The 22,700-nt window shown below is 44.0% G+C and overlaps 1 protein-coding gene across 1 annotated transcript in view; it reads left to right on the top strand.

Annotated features, from left to right (window-relative positions):
- Nucleotides 1-13,959: 13,959 nt before the first annotated feature.
- Nucleotides 13,960-22,700, top strand: part of Fbxo10 (F-box protein 10) — a 44,847-nt gene continuing 36,106 nt past the window's right edge. The window contains exon 1 of the mRNA XM_051187714.1: nt 13,960-14,093. The gene's annotated coding sequence lies outside the window, so the exon portion shown is untranslated. The remainder of the gene's footprint in view (nt 14,094-22,700) is intronic.

Below are 22,700 nucleotides of genomic sequence, written 5' to 3'. Positions count from 1 at the left end.
AGGATTAGCCATCTGGCCACAGATGTGTGGGGTGATTAGTACTGGAGGACTGGAAACCAGGCTTCTAGAGAGAAGACTGAGGGATTGATTGCAAGTGCTCAGCTCACAGACCTATCTCAGGTGCTCGAGAAGTTGGGATTTTGTTGTTTTTCTGTTCAGGCAGGGTCTTTCTACCTAGTCCTGTCTGTCCTGAAATTCACCATGTTTGAGGCTGACCTCAAACTCACAAAGATCCACCTACCACTGCCTCCTGAATGCTGGGATTAAAGGGGACCGGCGGCCATGCTTGGCTGAGAAGCTGTTTGTTTTTAATTACATCTCTTTATCGTGTATGTGGGCACACTGAGTGCAAACACTTGTGGAGGTGAGAGGACCATTTTATGGAGCTGAACTCAGAACCTCGGGATGTCAGCAAGCTGGCTTGCAGGCTCCCAAGAGCTGTTTTGGATGGGGTGTTCTTTTCAAAGAATAATTATCCCAGAAGGCAGAGTAGGAACACCTCACTGAAGATGAGAAGGAGGATGCCTTCTTGAATCCACAGCTGTGACCAAGACAGATTGGGTTAGGGTGGGAGCCTTTCACTTGAAATTATGTGGATACTCTTTGGGAGATAGCTAAATAGCAGTAAAAACATTTGCTGCTATTGTATAAAGAAACTGCTTTATACAAGTTCTGTTCCACATTTCTCTGTTTCAGTCCCTTAACAAAGGGACTGAATTAAAGGGGGAAAATACTGACTTTGTGTTTGCATCAAAAGGTAGGAGGATGCCCGAGAACTCAGCCATTGTCTTAGTTAGGGTTTCTATTGCTATGAAGAGACACCATAACCACAACTCTTATGAAGGAAAATATTTAACTGGGGCTGGCTTACAGTTTCAGAGGTTCATTATCCTCATGGCAGGAAGCAGGGCAGCATGAAGGCACACGTAGTGCTGGGGAAGGAGCCAAGAATTCTGATCAGAATCTGGATCAGCAGGCAGCAGGAAGAGAGAGGGAGACAGTGAGTCTGGCTTGAGCACCTGAAACCTCAGAGCCCACTCCCAGTGACACACTTCCTCCAACAAGGCCACACCTCCTAAAGTGCCCCTCCCTATGAGCTCTTGGGGGCCATATTCATTCAAACCACTACAGCCAAGGTCTCTGACCTTAAGAGGCTTACAGGACTGGAGAGATGGCTCAGTGGTCAGCAGCACTTACTGTTCTTGCAGAGGACCCACGTGTGGTTCCCAGATCTTACTTAGTTGCTCACAAACCAATTACTTCAGTCCAGGGGATGACATTCTCTTCTGGCTACAGGCGCCTGTATGCGTGGGTTGCACATCAATTCACATGGGCATATACACAGATAACTTTTTAAAAATGAGAAAGACATGCCAAGCTTTTAATCCTAGCACTTGGGAGGCAGAGGCATGTAGGTGTATCTCTGTGAGTTCAAGGCTACATAGGAAGACACTGTCTCAGAAAACATAGAAAAAAGAGGGGGGGAGAGAAAGAAATGTTTTATGGAATCCAGCAGACATTATATCATGGCCCCATCATTTAGTTTCTGATTACCTCATTATGTAAATCCCTGTGAGAACCAAGTGTGAGTAGTTGGGAGAAGACAGAACCTCTTTGGTTGGGGAAGCAGAGAAGGCTCTGTTCAGAACACACAGCAAGTGGGGACCATTAGCACTTTGCCAGAGAGAGACTGGAGAGTGTCTGAGAAAGCCCAGGTGGAGGTGTCTGAGGAGGGCAGCGTAGCTGAGAACTGTTGAGCAGAAGAGCAAGAAGCCCTCAAGGCCTTCAAAATGTGCTGATCTCTGTTTTCATGCTTCACGCTCAAATGGATTCCGTGTTGACATCTGCTGGCCTGTGTGTGCACTGCAATTCTAGATCCCACCGTCCAAGAATCCACAGTAAACCACCACCAAGCTGGCACCACCAGATCCGCCGCCTCTGCCTCCTGAGTGCTGGTGTTATAGGCGTGCGCCACCACTGCCTGACTCACCCACCATTCTATTAAAGACTGATGATAAATTTGAAAGGAAACAGTCCTTCAGGCCAGTGAGATGGCTCGGGAGTGAAGGCACTTGCCGCCAGCCTGATGGCCGGGACTGAACTTCCAGGGCGTAATGGTGCAAGGAGAGAACTGACTTCCAGTAGCTGTCTCTGACTGCTACACACACATCATAGCGCGCACACACACCCACACATACAAACACACGAACAAACATGAAAAGGGAAACAAAGTGAAAAACAACACACTTTTCTCCCACCCTGCTTTGTGGCCCTCCTGGAGTCTAAGCAGTTGCTGCATCCATGTTTCAGGATTCTAAGTATGCGTGTACGGTGCCAGTTGTCTACATTAGTACTAATCCACAAAAAGCACAGAAGCCACATGTAAATGGTGCATACTTGCTACTGAAGCATTAGAACATTACAAATGCATTCACACACTTAGTCTTTTTTCTAAGAATGTATGTGCAGAGGCTGGAGATATGGCTCCGTGGTCAATAGTACTTTCTGCTCTTGCAATGGACCAGAGTTCAGATCCTAGCACCCACATTGGATGGCCCACAACCATTTTGACAACTACTTCTGGCCTCCAGAACACCTACATACACAGACACATAAATAAAATCTTTTATTTTTTTTTTTTAATAGATGTTTCCCTGGGCATTGTTGGCACACACCTTTATTCCCAGCACTTGGGAGGCAGAGGCAGGTGGATCTCTGTGAGTTTGAGGCTAGCCTGGTCTACAGAGCTAGTTCCAGGACAGGCTCCAAAGCAATACAGAGAAACCCTGTGTCAAAAATCAAAAACAAAACAAATGTTTTTACCACATGCATGTGTGTTTGTGCACGTGTGAATACAGGCTTGAAGTTAAAGTCAGATGCCTTCTTCAGTTGCTGTCTACCTCATATGCTGAGGTAGAGTCTCACTCCACCTGGCACTAGTGTTCAGTTCTGCTAGCCAGCTTGCTCAGGAGAATCTGCACTTGTGGGCAGCAAGTGCTTCACCCTCCAGATACATGCTCCTAACCCATCTTTTATTTTGACATAATATTCTTAAAATTGTCTCTTGAGAAATAAAACATGAACTAGAGAGATGGCTCAGTGGTTAACAGTGCTTACTGCTCTTGCAGAGGACCCCGGTTTGTTTCCACACACCCATTCACAACCAATCTAACTCCAGTTCCAGGGAACCAGTGCCCTCTTCTGGTCTCCACAGGCAACTGCATATGTGCACATACCCACATACAGACGCATTCACACACCCATAATTAAAACAATAAACCTTTAGAAATAAAACATGCAAGTCCTGGCAAGGTTGCACACACATTTAATCCCAGCACTCAGGAGGCAGACACAGGTAGATCTCTGTGATTCAAGATGAGCCCTGTCGGTATAACAAGTTCCAGGCCACTCAGGGCTACTTGATGAAACCCTGTCTCAAACAAACTAAATAAATCAAGCAGACTCCTGAGCCGGGTTGTAGCTCAGTAGCTGAGAGTTTGTCTGGTGTGCCCAGTCCCTGTTTGAACCTCGGCACCACAGAAAGGAAACGCAGCTATTTCATTCTGCTAAGGCTGAAGACAGGCCTTAAGATGCCTGCTAGTTCACCTTTTCTCAGTTGGATTAGTAATTTTCATTTCCATTCATGTCTTTAAAGACCAAATGAAATAAGAGGTTTACATAGAAGAGGGCTGAGGAGATGAGTTTCTGCTGGACTAGAGAACCTGAGCTCAGATCTCCTGCATGAGTGGTGGCTGAGAGTCTATAATATAGTATTGGAAAGACTGAGACAGGAGGATGCCAAGAGTTCAATGGCCAGCTACTCTAACATGAACAGTGAGCTCCAGGCACAGCCTTGCCATGTCTCAGACAATAAAGGGGGAGGGCACGTTGGCCAGGGAGGCAGGTGCAGACTTTCACCTCTGTCTCCTCTCCTCCAAAACTAATCCCCAGTCTCAACCCCCAGCTCTGCAGCGGACTACCTGCCGTGGCCTCCCCTCACTCTCTGCCCCCAGTCCCAGGGAGCTAAGCAGATCCTGGTGGAACACCCTGCTTTTCCTCAGTCCTGTGGACCCCTGAATCCCTACCCCAGCCCAGCACTATTCCTGTGTCAGCTTTCAATACACAGACACACATTTTATTTGGAATTCCAGTGACCACACCTATCAGGACCCCAGAAAGATTTCCCACTAGGCAGCACACAACCACCACACTCTCCTAAGAACCAGAGAGGACAACAGAAACCAAGGAACAACACATGGACCCAACAAAGACCAGACCAGATATCAGCACTCAGAACTACAGTCTTCCCTACCCCAGATGCCAGACATCATTGTAAAACACAATAACAGCCAGGGCATTGTGTTTCCACTAGAGCCCAGCAGCCCTGCCACAGCAGGCCCGGGGTATCTCAGCATAGCCAAAGCACAAGACAAAGACCATAAAACAGTCTCTATGACTATGACAGAGCTCCTTAAAGAGGAAATGAGTGAATCCCTTAAAACACAGACAAACGTTGGAAGAAAATAAGTAAAACCATCCAAGACCTGAAAGTGGAAACAGAATCAATAAAGAAAGTCAGACTGAGGGAAATCTGGAAATGAAAAATTTAGGAACTTGAGTAGGAACCTGAGGCAAGCCTCGCCAACAAAATATAAGAGATAGAAAAGAGAACTCAGCCACTAAAGACAGGACAGAAGAAATGGATACATTAGTCAAAGAAAAGTTAAATCTAAAATCCTGACACAAAGCATCCAGGAAATCTGGGATGCTATAAGAATACCAATTCTAAAATAATAGGAATAGAGGAAGGAATAGAAACCCAGGTTTAAAGACACAGAAAATACTGTCAAAAAAATTATAGGAGAAAATTTCCCAAAATAAAGGAGATGCCTATCAAGCTACAAGAAACATATAGAACACCAAATAGATTGGACCAGAAAAGAAAATCCCCTTGGCATATAATAATCAAAACACCATTGAACAAAGAATATTAACAGCATAACAGTAACATATAAAGGTAGAGCTATTAGAATTACATTAGACTTTTCAATGGAAACTCTAAGAGACCAGAGATGCCAGCCTAGACTACTATACTCAGCAATAAAAAACAAATTTAAGAACTATCTATCTACAAATCCAGCCCTACAAAAGATGCTAGAAGGAAAGCTCAAACCTAAAGAGGTTAACTACATTCAAGAAAACACAGGGATAAATAATCCCAGACCTAACCAGCAAATCAAAAGGGGGAAGACACACCCACATACATTCACAGTCACAAATCAACAAAATAGTAACAGGAATCAACAACCATTGTTCATAGGTATCTCTCAACATCAATGGCCTCAATTCCCCAATAAAAAGAATGAAAATTAGATGGGTGATGGTGGCACACACCTTTAATCATAGCACTCAGAGGCAGAGGTGGGTGGACCTCTGAGTTTGAGGCCAACCTGGTCTACACAGCAAGTCCCAAGACAGCCAGGGCTACACAGAGAAACCCTGTCTCAGAAAAACAAAATCAAAAGACAAGAAAACAAAGACAGAGACTAACAGAATAGATGAAAAAAACAGGATCAATCCTTCTGCTGCATTCAAGAGACACACCTTAACATCAAGGATAGACATCACCTCAGGATAAAAGTATGGAAAAAGATATTCCAAGTAAATAAACATAAGGTATTGGTTGCTTATAACCATTTTGATATCTGACAAAGTAGACTTCAAACCAAAATTAATCAGAAGAGGTAGGGAAGGACACTACATATTCATTAAAGGAAAAATCCAAGAGGACAGTGCGATTCTTAACATCTGCACACCAAACACAAATGCCCCCAAGTTCATAAAAGAAACACTACTACAGCTTGTATCACATATTGACCCTTAAACACTGATATCCTACTATCATCAGTAGACAGGTCATCCAGACAAAAACAGAAATGCTGGAGCTAACTGACGTTACAAATCAAATGAACCTAATAGATATTTACAGAACATCTTACCCAAACATGAAAGAATAGACCTTCTTCTCAGCACCTCATGGAACTTTCTCCAAAACTGACTACATATTCAGACACAAAGCAAATACGATAAAATCAAAATAACACCCTGCTTTCTATCTGATCCCATGGTTTAAAGCTGGATATCATCAACAGCAGAAACAACAGAAAGTGTGCAAACTCATGGAAACTGAACAACTCACTTCTGGATGAAAAATGGACCAAGACAGAAATTAAGGAAGAAATTAATGTGCTGGGTAGTTTTATATAAACCTGACACAAGTAAAGTTACCTGAAAGGAGAGAACTTCAATTGAGGAAATGCCTCCATAAAATCTGGTTGTAAGACATTTTCTTAATTAGAGATTGATGGGCCCAGCCCATTGTGGGTAGGGCCATCCATGGGCTAGTGGTTCTGGGTTCTACAAGAAAGCAGGCTGAGCAAGCCAGTAAGCAGCACCCCTCTGTGGCCTCTGCATCAGCTTCTGCCTCCAGGTTCCTGCCCTGTTTGAGTTCCTCCCCTGACTTCCTTCAATGATGAACAGCAATGTGGACTTGTAAGCCAAATGAAACCCTTCCTCGCCCAAGTTGGGTTAAGGTACTTAATCACAGCAATAGTAACCATAACTAAGACAATTAAAGACTTCCTAGAAGTGAATGAAAATGAATATACAACATACCCAAAACTAGGGGACACAATGAAGGCAGTTCTAAGAGGCATTAAGTGCCTACACAAAAAATAAATAAAATAAAATAAAATATTGGAGAGATCTCCTACTAACAACTTAACAACCATGCTTGAAAACTCTAGAACAAGAAGAAACTACACCTAAGAGGAGAAGACATCAAGAAATAATCAAGTTCAGGGTTTAAATCAATAAAATAGAAACAAACAACATAAATAATCAATGATACAAAGAGCTGGTTCTTTGAGAAAAAACAGTATTATTGACACACCCTTATCCAGAGTAGCTAAAAGGCAGACAGAGAAGATATGGCTTAACAGAATCAGAAATGAAAAGGGTGACATAATAACGACACTGAGGAAATCCAGAGAATCATAAGGACACACATTAAAATCCATACTCCACCAAATTGGAAAATCTAAAAGAAATGGATAACTTTCTCAATAACATTCCACTTGCCAAAGTTAAATCCAGATGAGATAAGCAATATAAAAAGACCTATAACCCCTAGAGAAATAGAAATAGTCATTAAAAGTCTCCTAACCAAAAAAGCCCATGGCCAGACAGTTTTAGTGCAGAATTCTACAAGACTTTCAAAGAAAAGTTAATGTCAATACTCCTCAAATTATTCCACCAAATAGAAAAAAGAGTATTACCCAATTAATTTCCCAAGACCACAGTTACCCTGATACCAACACCACATAAAAACCCAACAAAGAAAAAGAATTACAGACCAATTTCCCTTATGAACATAGATGCAAAAACACTCAATAAAATACTTGCAAACCAAATCCAAGACTACATAAAAAAGATCATCCACCATGATCAAGTTAGGCCTCATCCCAGAGATGGTGGGATGGTTGGACATACATAAATTGGTAAATGTGATCCACCATATAACCAAACTGAAAGACAAAACCACACAATCATTTCATGAGATGTAGAAAAGACCTTTGATGAAATCCAACACACCCAGATGATAAAAGTCCTGGGGAGATTTGGGATACTAAAGACATGCATCAACAAAGGCAGTTTACAGCAAGCCCATAGCCAATATCAACTTGAATGGAGAGAAACTTAAAGCAACTCTACCAAAATCAGTAGCATGACAAGATTATCTACTCTCTTCATATCTTCAATATCATACTTTAAGTCTTAGCAAAAGCAATAAGACAACTGAAGATGATCAGTAAGGGTACAAATTGGGAAAGAAGAAGTCAGACTATCTTTATTTGTATATGATATAATAGTATGCATAAGTGACCCTAAAATTTCCACTGGGAAGCTCCCACAGCTGATAAACACTTTCAGCAAAGTAGCTGGATGTAAAATTAACTCAGAAAACTCAGTAGCCCTCTGTTATACAATTGATAAATGAACTGAGAAAGGAATCAGGGAAACAACACCTTTCACAATAGCTTCAAATAATACAAAATATCTTGGGATAACTCTAAACAGCAAGTGAAAGACTTGTATGATAAAAATTTCTAGTCATGGGGCTGGAGAGATGGTTCAGAGGTTAAGAACACTGACTGTTCTTGCAGAGATCTTGTGTTCAATTCCGAGCAACCATCTATATTGAGATCTGGTGCCACCTTCTAGCCTGTAGGCATACATAATAATAAATATTTATTTTAAATTCTAGTCATTAAAGAAAGACAATGAAGAAAATATCAGAAGATGGAACGATCTCCTATGCTCATGGGTAGGTAGGACTAATACAGTAATAATGGCAATCTTACCAAAAGCAATCTACAGATTCAATGCAATCTTCATCAAAATTCCAACACAATTCTTTGTGTATTTTGAAAGAAGAATTTTCAGCTTAATATAGGAACACAAAAAACTCAGGATAGCTAAAAACAATCCTGAATAATAAAAGAATTGCTGGAGGTATCACTATCCCTGATTTCAAGTTGTACTACAGAGTTGAAGGCCCAAATCCACACATCTATGGACACCTGATGTTTGATAAAGAAGCCAAAAAAAAAAAAAAAAAAAAAAAAAGACACACTGGCAAAAAGACAGTATCTTCAACAAATGGTGCTGGTCAAATTGGATGGCTGCATGTAGAAACCTCCAAATAAATCTGTACTTATCACCCTGTACAAAACTCAACTCCAAGTAGATCAAAGACCAGCCAGGCACTGGTAGTGTACCCCTTTATTTCCAGCACTTGGGAGGCAGAGGCAGACCGATCTCTGTGAATTCAAGGCCAGCCTGGTCTACAGAGTGAGTTCCAGGACAGGCTCTAAAGCAATACACAAAAACCCTGTCTCGAAAAACAAACCAAAAGAGAGGGGAGGGGAAGATGGAGAGGGAGAGGGAGAGAGAGAAAGGAAGAAAGACCTCAACATAAAATCAGATACACTGAAGCTGATAGAGAAAGGGGTGGCTGTGCACACCTTTAATCCCAGCACCTGGGAGGCAGAGGCAGGTGGATTTCAATCTACCTCAAGTTCCTGCTACACCATTCTTGGGTATATGCCCAAAGGACACTTTATCATGTCACAAGGACACTTGTTCAACCATGTTCATTGATATTCTATTCATAACAGCCAGAAATTAGAAACAGCCATGGAAACACAGAGGGTAGGTATACAGTAAGGGATGAAATGTGATAGATCTCCCTAGGCAAGGGAAATGGAATAGATATCTATGAACAGTGTGGGGGGGGTGGCTGGAATGGGAGGATCGAGTGGTGATGGGAAGAGAAGGGAAATAAGGGGAGAGACAGCTAAAATCAAGGCCCATTTGAGTGGCAATATGAAAACCCAATACAGTAGAAGTGACCTAAAATATATGCATATATGAAGGCAATATAAATGAAATTGTCAAATAATGGGGAGACAGAGTCCCAGCTGGCCAACTCTTGCCACCAATGAAGCTTTGAGTATTAAGTTTGGATTACATCTAATTGAATTGTTGGTCAAAGGGGCTCATGGGAATCTCCAAACAACCCAGGATGTTGCCAAGACTATAGGTTGCTCATTATAAACTGGCAGAAAGGCCCCATGGCTGAAGACAACACCTACACAACTCATTGAACATGGAAAACTACTTTGCATGCTACCAAAAGAGAAATGTAAACACCAAGCCAACTACAGACCCTTTATCTACAATGGTGTTCTGCCTGCAAGATACGCTAGGGCAATAGTGGCACAAAGCTTGTGGGAGAAACTAACCAATAGCTGGCTTGACTTAAGACCCACTTTACAGATGGAGGTCACACCTGACATTGCTTGACCAAGAACCAGAGACCAGATAGCCCAGGGACCTTAGGTAAAACCAAATACTACTGGTGTTTTTAAAAAATGTAGTGATAAAATGACTCCTAATGATATTCTGCTGTACTTATAGATCAGTGCCAGTGCCTTGCTCAGCTACCAGAGAAGCTTCCATCGGCAGCAGAAGGGAACAGATACAGAGACCCACACACAGACATTATTCAAGTGTGAGAAACCTTAGAACACTCAGCCTAAATAGGATGTGTACACTAAATCCCTCCCCTCGGGCTCAGGGAATCCTTAGAAGATGTGGAGAGAGTGTAAAAGCCAGAGGGTATGCACCAAGAAAACAAGGCCCTTTAAACATACATGATCAAAGCTGGTATGAACTCAGAGACGAGGCAGCATGCACAGAGCCTGCACAGGTCCACACCGCGTCCTCTGTGTATATACTACGGCCTCCAGTTCAGTGTTTTTATGGGATCCCTGAGTGTGAGAACAAGAGGGTCTCTGATTCTTTTTTCTTTTTGTTTGTTTGTCCAAGTCTGATGTGCTAGCTTTTGTTTCATCTTATATTTTATTTTGTTATATTTTATTATTACCCCTTAGGGGAAAAGGCCTGCTTTTTTTTTTCCCTAATGAGAGACAAAAGGGAGTAGGTCTGGATGGCATGGGAAATGGGGAGGAACTGGGAGGAACAGGGAGAGGGGAAACTGTAATCGGGATATATTGCATAACGATGTATTTTCAACAAAAGGGGGGAAAGGTGGAGAGCAATAGAGAAAGATGCTCAGTGGTGACCTCTGCCCCCACCCATGCACAAGCAAAAACATGCACATATACCACATGGAGAGAAAGAAAAAAAGAAGAAAATCATACAGCAGATGCATAATATTTCTGCCTTTGAAATTGGATGTTCTACTGACAACCGCCTCCTCATGCAGCTACTCAAAATGTTTATTTTCAGCTTCCATAAAAATTCAGTTAAGAAACTGATACAGAGACACCAATACATAATGTAAATATTGTGGATTGTTGGAACATGGAGATATGAATGTGGTGAGAACACTAGAATCTGGAGTTCACAGCCCTGGGTAACAGCTTCAGCGCTTTAATATAAATTATGTGAGCATGAATTTTTAGTTGCAAACATCAAAATCCAATTTGGCAGTCGTAAGGAAAATATTTCATTAAAAAGATAAAAGGAGTTTCAGGATCACTAGAGGATGGTCTGCTGGGAGACCAGGCAACTGGAACATCTCTTGTTTGTCTGTTGACCATTAGGTGTCACCACTTACCCTGAGGGATGCAAGTTCACAGCTTTCACCTGATGATGCTCTACTTGAAGTTGCTGACAATGTTCCAGAGATGTTGTTATATAGCATGTAGGTCTCAATTCTGTAGGGGAAATATTTATTTGTAAAATTAGAATCACATAGAAAGACAGAGAAAGCATCTAGAGCCTTCACTTCCGTAACAAAGCACACGGTTTGCTTCTCAACAAGCCCATCAGTGATGATCCCCAAATGTAGGAAGAAAGTTGAGATCTGCAGGCAGCCAAGAAAGATGGCAGCTGCTGTGTTTTTGGAAAAATGACTCTGCCTGAATCTAATCTTTCTGTAAAGAAAAGGTTCACGTGGCTGAGGACCATTTGCCATCGATAGGAATTATGTGCCAGGCTGCTAAGATGAGCAAGCCCACTGTAGTCAAATGAAGGAGAGAAGTCAACCGACAGTAGGGAAAACATTGCACACATAGTGGGATGGAAGCCTGGACCAGACAGAGCAGGGCAGGAAAACAGGAGCAACCAACTGCTGACAAATGCTGTTCTGCACCAACATACATGCAGCCAAAGCACCCATACACCTAAAATGAAAATGAATGCATCTTTTTGATTCACCACTATTTTGACATAAAAATCCCTCACGTGGCATGTGACACCTGTAGCACTAATGAACAGGACAGACAGCATGCTGTGGTAGGCAGCCACCACCATTCTCCTTTGCAAGTCCCAACTCCTTTACAGAAATGCCAAAACAAACAGTAATGTTTGATGTCACAAATCCAGGAACTCGGGATTTTAATTGCTTATTGAAATTCATATCCAGCCTGCTGGTTTCATACAATGGAGTACTTCTCAAAGGGTTAGACATGTGACTGGTTTACCAGTCATCAAAAGCAAGCAACATCACCAAGTTTTTTGTAGTATGTGCTCATCCTGTTTTTCTCTGGACTTGACCCAACCGTGGCCTTTCCACTAGATCTGTGGGCTTGGTGTACATTTCAGTCTTTCCATCTTTTTAGGCCTAGGTGTTTGGTTTGGGTTTTAAACAAAGGAGCAGTGGAGGGCTGAGGTACAGGAGAAGGGGAGAACACTTGCCCAGCATGTGCATGACCCTGAATTTGTTCCAACCACTACATAAAACAAAAACAAATAAAAACCCCTACAGTTACACGGGTAATGTGGGCCTCACCCCTTCATGCCTAATTCATCATATAGTAGTAATAGATGGAATGTATTTTAACACTTTTTTTTTTTTTTTTGGTAGAACCACAGGGGTCTGGTGTAGAAACTTCTCAACATTCTTGGTGAGTCAGGTTTCTGCACTTACAGTCTCTTCTATAATTCAGAGGTCTGAGTCCAGGTGCTTAAAAAAAAAATCTTAAAATTATTTTATGTGTATGTGTGCTTTCTCCATGTATGTTTGTGTATCAAGTGTGCCTGGTACCCCAGGAGACCAGCAGAGGATGCCAGATCCCCTGGAACTCGAGTTGTAGTGAGCAGCCAGCCGTATGAGTGCTGAGAATCAAACCTGGGTCTTCTGCAAAAGCAGCCAGTGCTGTCAACAGCTGGATCATCTCTCCTGCCCTCACCCCTGCCCCACATCCATTCTTGAAAATCAATGACCTTGATGCTAATAGGCATCACAAACTTAAGAAGTTCACAAATGAGTTATTGTTCCCGTTTCTACAAATAGCACCTCCTGGACTTGTGGTAGATGGCTAAGTAGATGATTGAATTCCCCCTAGTTTTTCCACAACAACCCAAATCTGACTCTACTACAAAACCGTCTCAAATCTGTGTGTCCCCATATCCACTACAGTACTTCAGCCCAACAATCTCTTCTCTTTTCACTAGAATAGCAGTGTCCAAACACCCACATTCTCCACCCCTTCAATGGCCTCCGCGTACATACAGGGAAACCTTATAGAATACTGCTGACCTCTAATACCCTTTGATCTAAGACTGGCCTGGGGTGGGGTGGGTGCACGTGGCTGGAGAGGCAGCTTGTGGTTAGGAGGTGAATTCCTCTTGCAAAGGATCCATTTGGTGGCTCACAACTATCTGTATTCCAGTTCCAGCGGATCCAACTCTCCTGGTTTCCAGTGGCCCCCGTAAGCACAGGGTGCGCATGAATTCAGGTGCACACTCATACACATAAAAGTTTTTTTTTTTTTAAAGAAAATCTTTTTTTTTGTTGTTTAAAAAAAAAAAACCCACAACACTTTGTTTCTCTAAGGAGTGATCTTGCCTCCCTTGGCTCATGAGCTTTCTCACACAGGCTTTCCCTGCCCCTTTTCCGTATGAATTCTCTCATCAAGTCCCTCAGGTCCTGGTTTTAAACCAGTGCCCCTTTCAGGTACTGCACATACTTTTAAATACATATGGACTTAAATAGCGGTCTGTGTTTACCATTTCTACCATAGAATGGATTTCAGAACAGGGGCCATCACAGCTTTGTTCTCTTGGATCCATAACTAGTAGTGGAGCAACAACATCGTGCATTGCTCTACCAAGAGCTTTCCAAACAACCAAGCCAGGGTCAGTCTGCTCAGCCGCTTAACCTATGTGCTCATCCGCACAGAGTCCATGGGACTGTTAGGCTAATGGTGCAGAAAGGATCCGCGTTGACCCCTGGGATCCTCCTGCAGTTATCGCCCACGGATGCTATTCCTGCCCCTTCAGAGGCCACGCTCGCCCTTCGCGGAGCCCCGCTGGCTCCGCCTCGCCTCCAGTCTCGGGGCAGCGCGCTCACAGCCGAGCGCCACCCCCGCGTCACGTGACAGCCGTCGGGGGCGGAGCTCGCGGCGAAGTCGGTCCTCCTGACTGCGCGCCGCAGTCCTCGGGCAGCCCTGCGGCTTCCAGGGTGTCGCGGCCGCGGCCCCGCAGCGCGGCTCCCAGAGGTAAGAGCGCGGCTTCCTCCACGCGCCCCGGAGGCCTCCCGGGAACCCGCCGATGCTCCAGGCCACCGGCCTCTCGGGCCAAACCTGTGGCTGTGGCGCGGGGACCCGGCCTGAGGCAGTGCGGGGGATGTGGGGGTGGGCTTGGCCGCCGGAGCTCCGGGAGAGCCTTGCCTTGATCCCCTCCATCCTTCCCCGGGACCACCGCGGTCGCCTTCAGCCAGGGTTTTGAGAGAAAATGAATTCTCCTTGCGGTTTGCAGTCTTCACCTGGGATGCCGGAGCGAGTGTGCAGTCGGGCACCCAGTAGGTCTGGTTTTAGCAAATCGCGGAGACTCGGTTTCTAAAATCTTTGAAGGAAGAGGGATAACCGCTGCGCGGCCTCCCTCCTGCACCGAAGAACTGATGGCAAAGCCATCTGATGAGCCAGAACTCTGGAGTTGGTTTTTAGTTCCACCACTAGCCAGGCAACCTTGAGCCACGTCGATGGCGCTTCCGTTAAAAGTAGAAATGAATACTTCGGCCATAGGTTGCTGTGAGGATTAAGCGTGAAGAGATGAACACAGTGTGGGCCAGAGGGCTCCTTAGAGAGTGCTCTCGGCATGAGCATTATTAAAATAGCAAGCTAGCAAGGACTCCAAGAGAGACGTTTTTCGTTCAGTAAGCGTACCGTCCACTGTGTATGGGATCCTGAAAACAGTGCCGGTTTTGGCTGTCGAACCCTCTCCCCTTACCCAGGCCCCCTTTGCCTTCTGTTTCATATTGGCATGTGAACCTGTTGTTCCTACCGAATGAGTCAAGCAGGATGGGAACGCTAATTTACTTGAGCAGATGGGTATCAGATTCCCTCTGAGGGGAAAGCAAACTGCCAGGCATGTGCTCCCACCAAAAAAAAAAAAAAAAAAAAAAAAAAAAAAGCACAGTAGAGTGATTGACTGTCTACTGGAAGATGCCTAGGAACCCATGTAATCCAGCTGTCTCCTGCACATAAAGAAATGAGCCAGAATGAGGCCAGGACTTTGATTTTGTTCACACTTCAACACTGTTGGCACTGGGTAGTAGAAAGAATGCTTGTGTTTTCCCATGTTCGTTTATTCTGGCTACATGTTTGTACATTGACAAGGAGCTGGATGGAGATAAAGCTATGAACCAGACAATGGTGTCTGGTCCGTGAAGCTGTTTCTATAGCTGACTATGTTAGTTTGAGGTTATATAAAAGTCTATCTTTTTCACTGTGTGTGTGTGTGTGTGTGTGTGTGTGTGTGTGTGTGTGTGTGTGTGTGTGTGTGTTCGTGTCCCTCTGCTGGGTCTCAGTCTGCTTTAGGATAACAATAAGTTCCTGCTCCCAGGGAGCTTGCCTCACAGCCGCTGGCCCCAGGGGACCTGCACTCAAGAGAGGCTTGAATTGTTTCATGAACCTTGTCAGGTCTCCAGGCCTGGTGGAAGCTTGGTGAGATTTAGAAACTGGAGAAAATGGTACTTTGTTGAAGCTTTTAGGGAAGGATTTCCTCAGGCCTAGAGTCCCTGCATTTCTTTGTTTCTGTGGTTGCTGGCCTCTTATTGTTTTTAGCTATCTAAAGAGAGCAGCCTTTGGCGTAGTGCCTTCATTTGGTTTCCATGGTTATCAGGGGAATTACATTTTCATGATAGCACCAGTAGCTACTGAGCTGTGTGGCCCAACCACCAGTCACACACCCACCAGGCCTGCTTTCTGGTTTTGTTTTTCAGTTAGTGCAGACATCGTCTCCCTTTTCTTTTTCTCCCTCCTTTCATCCTTCCCTTCAGTGGTGGCAGTGTGAAAAGGGATGGCAGACCTTGGGCTGGGAGATCGTAGAACCCTTTTCTGGCCCACGCCATTGATGATGATGCAATGCTGTGGCATAGGCCTGCATTGGCAGGTGTAAGGGGCAGGTCCATGGCCCTCTGGAAAGGTGTAAATGGCGAACCAGCTTGAGCTCTCATAGACAGTGCCCTGGGCAACAAAGAACACCTCACTTGCTTTTCAAAAGAGATGAGAAAGAAACATGTTCCTTTAATGGGCCCCAGTCACAGAGGAGCATTAGGTAGCACAGCATTTTGTTGCTTGAGTTTGCCTTAATGGATGAGCCTTCTCCTCTTGAGTCACTTATCATGTGCTTTGTGTGAACAGGCTTCTGCCTTTCCCTGTTAGCTTGATTTGTTTCCCCACTCACCTGACATGATGGGATTGTAAACATAAAGAGGCTAGAGAAACACTTGTTTGGGATCCATCTATTTCAGCTTAGATGTTTGACCTGTGTGTGTCATCTCTCAAGTTGGGCACTAATGCCCAACATTATTTTTCCAAGTACCCTCCCAAGTCTTCCAGAACCCTCATTAGTAAGGATTCTGAGCTGTATAGAGGCTTCTGTAGCCCAAAGAGGTCCTCTCAGAGGAGAGAGAACAGTGAGTGGTGCACCCAGATTGTTATCTGACAGCTACGTGGTGTCACTCTGGAAGACTTGCCCTGCACAGTTCAGGGATTGGTGACTGCTGCTCAGTGCCCTTTAGGGACCAGCTCCATGCCAGCAAGATCCCCTGCTTGGATCTGAGGTTGCAGCTTTTTTTTTAGTTCACACTCATGTGCTTAGTTAGCATTGTCTTCCCCGAAGCTCCACTTGTTGGGCCTTGCCTTAAGCCTGCTGCTTTGCTGGCTTCTAGCCTGGAGTCACCGTAGATCACTGAGAGTCTCCTCATTTCAAGCCTTTTATCCGAATTTAAGGGCTGTGTCTTCCTTCCTCCCCTACTTTCCTTCCTTCCTTCTTCCTTCCCCTGAGCTTAACCCAAGTCCCTTTGGTAAACTGGTTCCACCTTGTCAACCGGGTCTTACTTAAGCAAGTTCTTCCCTAAGATTCTCAGGGACAGATTTCAAGAAGATGCCACTGTATGACTTTGGGTACCTCTTCAGCCTTGTTTTCCCAAGTATAAGAGGGGTGGGCCCTTGGCAAAGCATACATTTGTTCCAAGGTGACTGAAGTCCTAAGAGATTAGGCAATTGCAAATATCCCTTAATAAGCTGGGGGTGATGCATGCTTGCAGTCCCAACACTCTGTAAGTATAGGTGTAAGTATAGGCAGGAAGATCAAGAGTTTAGGTCCACCTAGGCTACATGAGACTTTATTAAAGGAAAATAGGCTCTACTGAGATCACATTGTCTGCATCTTTTGCTTTGCTTCTTTTGCTCTGTGTATCACTTGGCATGCATCCATGTGGTAGCCTCATGTCTGTCGCTAACAGTATGCACTGGTGTGAATAGGTCACAGTAAGTTCAGTCAGCACTGGGTGGACAGTGGATTGCCAAAAACATTCTCAGACATATTCTCTATCTTTTAGATTGTATTTACTCATTTGTTTCTTTAGTGGCGGGAGGCATGTGCAAGTTGGTTTCATTGTGTGGGTTCCCAAAATGGAACTCAGATCATCAGTCATGCCTCCTGAGCTTTCTCTCTGGCCCTCCTCAGGCATATTCTGTTGTGCATCTGAACAAACTTCTTTAGGTTACATTCATCTAAATAGAATTGCTGTGTTAATTGTGGTAGCATGTCCTCCCCTGTCCCACATTACACACCTTGATTGGTTTGCTTTTTGATACAAGATCTTCCTGTGTAGTTCAAACTATCCTGGAACTCAATATGTAACCAAGACTGCAATTCTCATGCCTTGTACCTGTAGCCAGAATCTACAAGTATGAGCTACTATGCCCAGCTTCTGAATTTCTGTCTTAGTAGCATTTTGTGAGTTCTACTTCAAGTTCTTGGAGAATCTTGCCTCGGTCAACTTATTTAACTATTTTTGTATGTATACTATCTCTTGAGGCTTTAACTTGCTTTCCTTGGTTATTGCTGATATTGAGCACTTCTTTCCCCAGTTACTAGGATAGCATCTTTGTGAAATACTCAAGTCATAAGTCTTGTTTTTTTAGTGTGGCTCCAGGTCAGCAGGATTGGCAGGTACTTTATAAGTTAGACACACACTAGATTCACATACAGATGAAAGCGTGCAGTGCTTGTCTTTCTAGGTCTGGGTTGCCTCACTTAGTATAATTTTTCCAGGCTCATCCATATACTATAGGTACCATGTTTTTGTTATTGATGGACATCAAGATAGGACATTCCATGTCCTATCTATTGTCGACAGAATAGCAGTGAACATGGATGAGCAGATATTTCTGTAGTAGGGTATAGAGTTCTTTGGGCATGTCTGGGAACGGTATAGCTGGGTCATGTGGTAGGTATAGTTCTAGCTCTTTGAGGAACTCCACATTGATTTTCATAGTGGCTGTACCACTTTACTTCCCCAACAACAGTGAATGAGGGTTTCTCTCCCCATACATCCTTGCTAATACCCTGGGTTCTACTGTGTACCCCTAAGATGACCGAGAATTTGCTATGTAGGCCAGGCTGGTCTTGAAATAACAGAGGTCTACCTGCCTCTGCCTCTCAAATGCTCAGATTAAAGGCAAAAGCCACCATGTGTGCTCAGTTGTCATTGTCATCACCACCATCTTCTCTTTTCTTTCTATTACATTCAGTGTGTGAGTGTGTGCATGTGCGTGGTGTGTGTGTGTGTGTGTGTGTGTGCGCGCGCGCGTGTAGGTCAGAAGACAATTTTCAGGAGAGGGTTCTCGCCTTCCACCTGTGGGTTCTGAGGATAGAATTCAGGTTGTCAGATTTAATGGCAACTTCCCTCACCTTCTCAGCCATTTTGCTGACCCTTGTATTTCTTCTTTTGAGAAATCTTTATTTAGTTTTTTTTTTTAATTGGGTAGTGTTTTCTTAATGTCTAATTTTTCTGAGTTCATTGTATAATCTAGATACCAATTCAGTGTCTGATGTGTATGACAGAGATTTTCTTCCCACATTCTGTAGGCTGCCTCTCAGTTGATTAACAATTTCCTCTACAGTGTAGAAAGAAGCCTTTTAATTTCATGAGGTCCCTCATGTTGATTGTTGGCCACTGGGGCCCCATTTAGACAACCTTTACCTAAGAAGCATATCGTCAAGTAGACTCCCTACTCTCCTTGTGAATTTTCAGAGTTTCAGGTCTAACATTGAGATTTTGACCCATTCAGACTTTTGTGCAGGGTGACAGATAAGAACCAACTTTCTCCACAAGACTCAAAGAACATCTCAGAAGAGTTTGGAGAGGACCAGGGTGAAACAGTGTATTCTGGATATGACAGGGCTGATGTATACATGGACCCACAACAGCTCTGTTACCTGAAAAGATCAGTCTAGTCAATATTGCAGCATTGCTTGGGAAGGGCTCCAATCCCACACCTTTAGCTGTGGAGCTAGTCACAGTTGATGGCTTCTAGGGGAGGGTAAGTCAGTTTTCTTTTAAAAAGTAGCCTTGAAGCCAGGCTGTTGTGGCAGGCACCTTTTATCCCAGCACTGGGGAGACAGAGGCAGATGGATTTCTGAGTTCAGGGCCAGCCTAGTTTACAGAGCAAGTTCCAAGATAGCCAGGGCTACACAGAGAAACCCTGTCTTGTAAAACTGAAGAAGGAGGAGGAGGAAGCCGCCACCTCTGATAGTTTAACCAGTGAACTGTTCCACACCCATGCATGTATGGAAAACACTAATATCAGACTCCCAAGTGCTGGGACTTGGCGTTTTTGAAAAGAGGACACGGAGTTAGGTGGATGTTAGAAGACTTATCTGGAAGGAGTGGGGTATGAACACGGTCAAATACATTTGTCTTAGTTACTGTTTTGTTGCTATGAAGAGACATCATGACCCAGACAAATTACAGAAGAGAGACTTTAGTTGAGGCATTACCTGTCAGAGGGTCATGATCATCACGGTGAATACATAGTGGTAGGCAGACATGGTGCTGGAGAGGCAGCTGAGAACTCAAATCTCATCTGCAATGCAGCAGAAGGAGAAACAGACACAGGGAAAATGACACACTGGGCCTGGTGTGGCTGGCATGGGCTTTTGAAACCTCAAGCCCATCCCCAGTGGCACACTTCTTCCAACATGAGTCTTTGGGGGCCATTCCCATTCACACCACCACAACACTATATACATGTATTAAATTCTCAAAGAACTAATAAAAATATTAAAAGAAAAAATCTCAGGCTAGTGAGATGGGTGAGCAGGTAAAGGAGCTCGCTACCAAGCCAGCCTAACACCCAGTCCAATCCCTAGGATGTACGTGGTGGAAGGAAAGATCTGACTCCCACAAATTGCTCTCCAGCCCCCACATATATGCTATGACAGATGCCTTCCTCCAAAGTAAAGCAAATAAACGTGTTTTAAAAAGGAAGATCTCTTTGTCTCTCTGAATCCCTGTCTTGCTTGTTCTGCTTTAGCTACATTCTTCAGTCCCTCGGGTGATCTCTCCTGAGTTTCTCCCCTTCCTGAGGGGCATGGATATTTTGTCTACTTTGGGTCAAATCTCTATTCCATGTGGTACCTTGCCCTGGCTAAGTCTCCATGAGTGACAGCCCATCAGGCTAAATGGCCTGAACACAGATCTAAGAATGAGAACATGCTAGGCCTGTAATCTCAGCTGCTCGAGAGGCTAAAGGAGAGGCCCACAAGTTCAAGGCCTGCCTGGGCAGCAGAGTGAGCTCAAGAGCAGTCTTGGCAATTTAGTAAGACCTTGTCTCAAAAGAAAGGGGGCTGGGGAGATAGCCTAGCATACACAAGGTCATTGCCAGTACCAAAAAATAAATGTATAAAAATGAGGGACATACATTCATGTATAGTAGAAAGTTTGAGGCCAGCCTAGGCAAGACAGCAGGGTCCTTTGTAGAGAAACAAAAGTAAAAGGCTTAGTAATGTATGTAACTCAGCAGTAGCAAGCTTCCTTAGTGTGCACAAGGCTGTGGGTTCAATCCCTAATGCCACCAAAAAAAAAAAAAAAAAAAAAAAAAAAAAATGTACATAGAGTAAAAGAAGAGTGTGGAGCAAGTCTGGCTACTTGTGGCTTCTGTGAATCCAAACTCTCCACCGTGTTCTGGAAAGCCCCAGCATAAGGTCCTTAAGTTCTTACTATTCACTCCCTTAGTTGTACTTGCAAAAGAAAAAACAGTTTGATATGCAGTACTTGGGGGCCATACCTCTCCCCCCCACCAGTGAATTTCTGCTGCTGAGGCTGTTATAACTATCCTTTTGTGAATAAGAGAACTTACTCTCTTTGCCATTTGATGACCAGGACCCAGGAACCTCTTTACCTCAGAATAAAGAATTATTGGTGCTGGAGAAATGACTCAGTATTGAGAGCTCTTACTGCTCCGAGGACCTGAGTTCTGTTGCTCCAAAGGATCCAGCGCCCTCTTCTGACCTCTTCAGGCATCTTCTCTCAAGTGCACATACTTAACAGAGAGACAGACAATTAAAATAAAATTCTGAAAGAAAAAGACCCTTGGCATCTTCTCTCAAGTGCACATACTTAACAGAGAGACAGACATGTAATTAAAATAAAATTCTAAAAAAAAACAAAAACAAAAACAAAAATAAACCAAAAACCCTTGGCAACCATTGCTAGTGAGCAGCTGATTGTAGGCCAGGGAGGTAGATAATCAATGCTATTTCCTCTGCACTTCAGACATTTTAATTTCTTCCTAAGATGCTGAGAAAGTGGCTCAAAACGCAGTGAAGAAATAGAAGGGATGTGATTTTGGAAAACATCACAGGAAAGGAAATCCATGTGTCAGGCTCAATGTCACTACTTCCCAGACATCTTTCATCCACCTAACAAGTCCCTGAGGTCATATTACCTCAGTTTTATATCCGAGGAAGGACAGCCGGAGACCAGTCTGACTCCATTGAATGTTTACTGCCACCAGTAAAGTAGCAATCACTTAGTGTGGAAATCGCCTCAAGCTGAGAGTGATTACAGAGAAGTGGCTGGAGCAGTTTGTGGCTGGTTGGGAGGCAGAAGGTGACTATCTGACCATGTGTAAGTGGTTGGACCCTACTTGCCCTGCAGGTAAGGTGCCCTGGGTTTTTGGAGAGTTTTGATTTGAAATTCTAAGTCTTTAGGCTTCCTAGCAAAATGCTCTCAGTCCAAACTAGACATTTTGTGATGCTCAATAATAATTTCAGGACCACTGCCTCAACGAGATGATGGGACAGACTTAGTAGACTTCCTAGGGGAGGCCTTATCCTCTCCAAGGAGCAGTTGGGAGGGGGGGTTGGAGGGAAATGGGGGAAACAGGAGGAGAGGAGGGAGGGGGAACTGGGACTGGAATGTAAAATATTATTAATAAAAGTGAAAAAATAATTGCAGGGCCAACTTCACCTTTTTTGTGGTCTGTGGGTATATGTATACATCTGTGATGCATGGTCAAGGGTTCTGTGCCATTACTAGCCATGACACCCAACATTGTAAGCAGGGACCTTGGGCAGATGGCTGTACTCCAGAGACTTTGAACTTAGTCCAGGTTAGGAATCCATCCAGATATATGACTGCCAGAGACTGGGGATGAGATTTGCCGTGCAGTTTGTGTTGTGAGTGACGCAGTACCTGAATAAAGCAAGCCCTCAAAATGTCTTCCTGGTGGGTGTGGTTATCCACACCCAGCACTCAGGGAGGCAGAGGCAGCTGGATCTCTTGAATTAGAGGCTAGCCTGGTCTGTAT

Source organism: Phodopus roborovskii, unplaced genomic scaffold, assembly GCF_943737965.1.
Source record: "Phodopus roborovskii unplaced genomic scaffold, PHOROB, whole genome shotgun sequence".
In the NCBI taxonomy this organism is placed as follows: Eukaryota; Metazoa; Chordata; class Mammalia; order Rodentia; family Cricetidae; genus Phodopus; species Phodopus roborovskii.
This window is presented reverse-complemented; position numbering and strand designations above follow the sequence as displayed.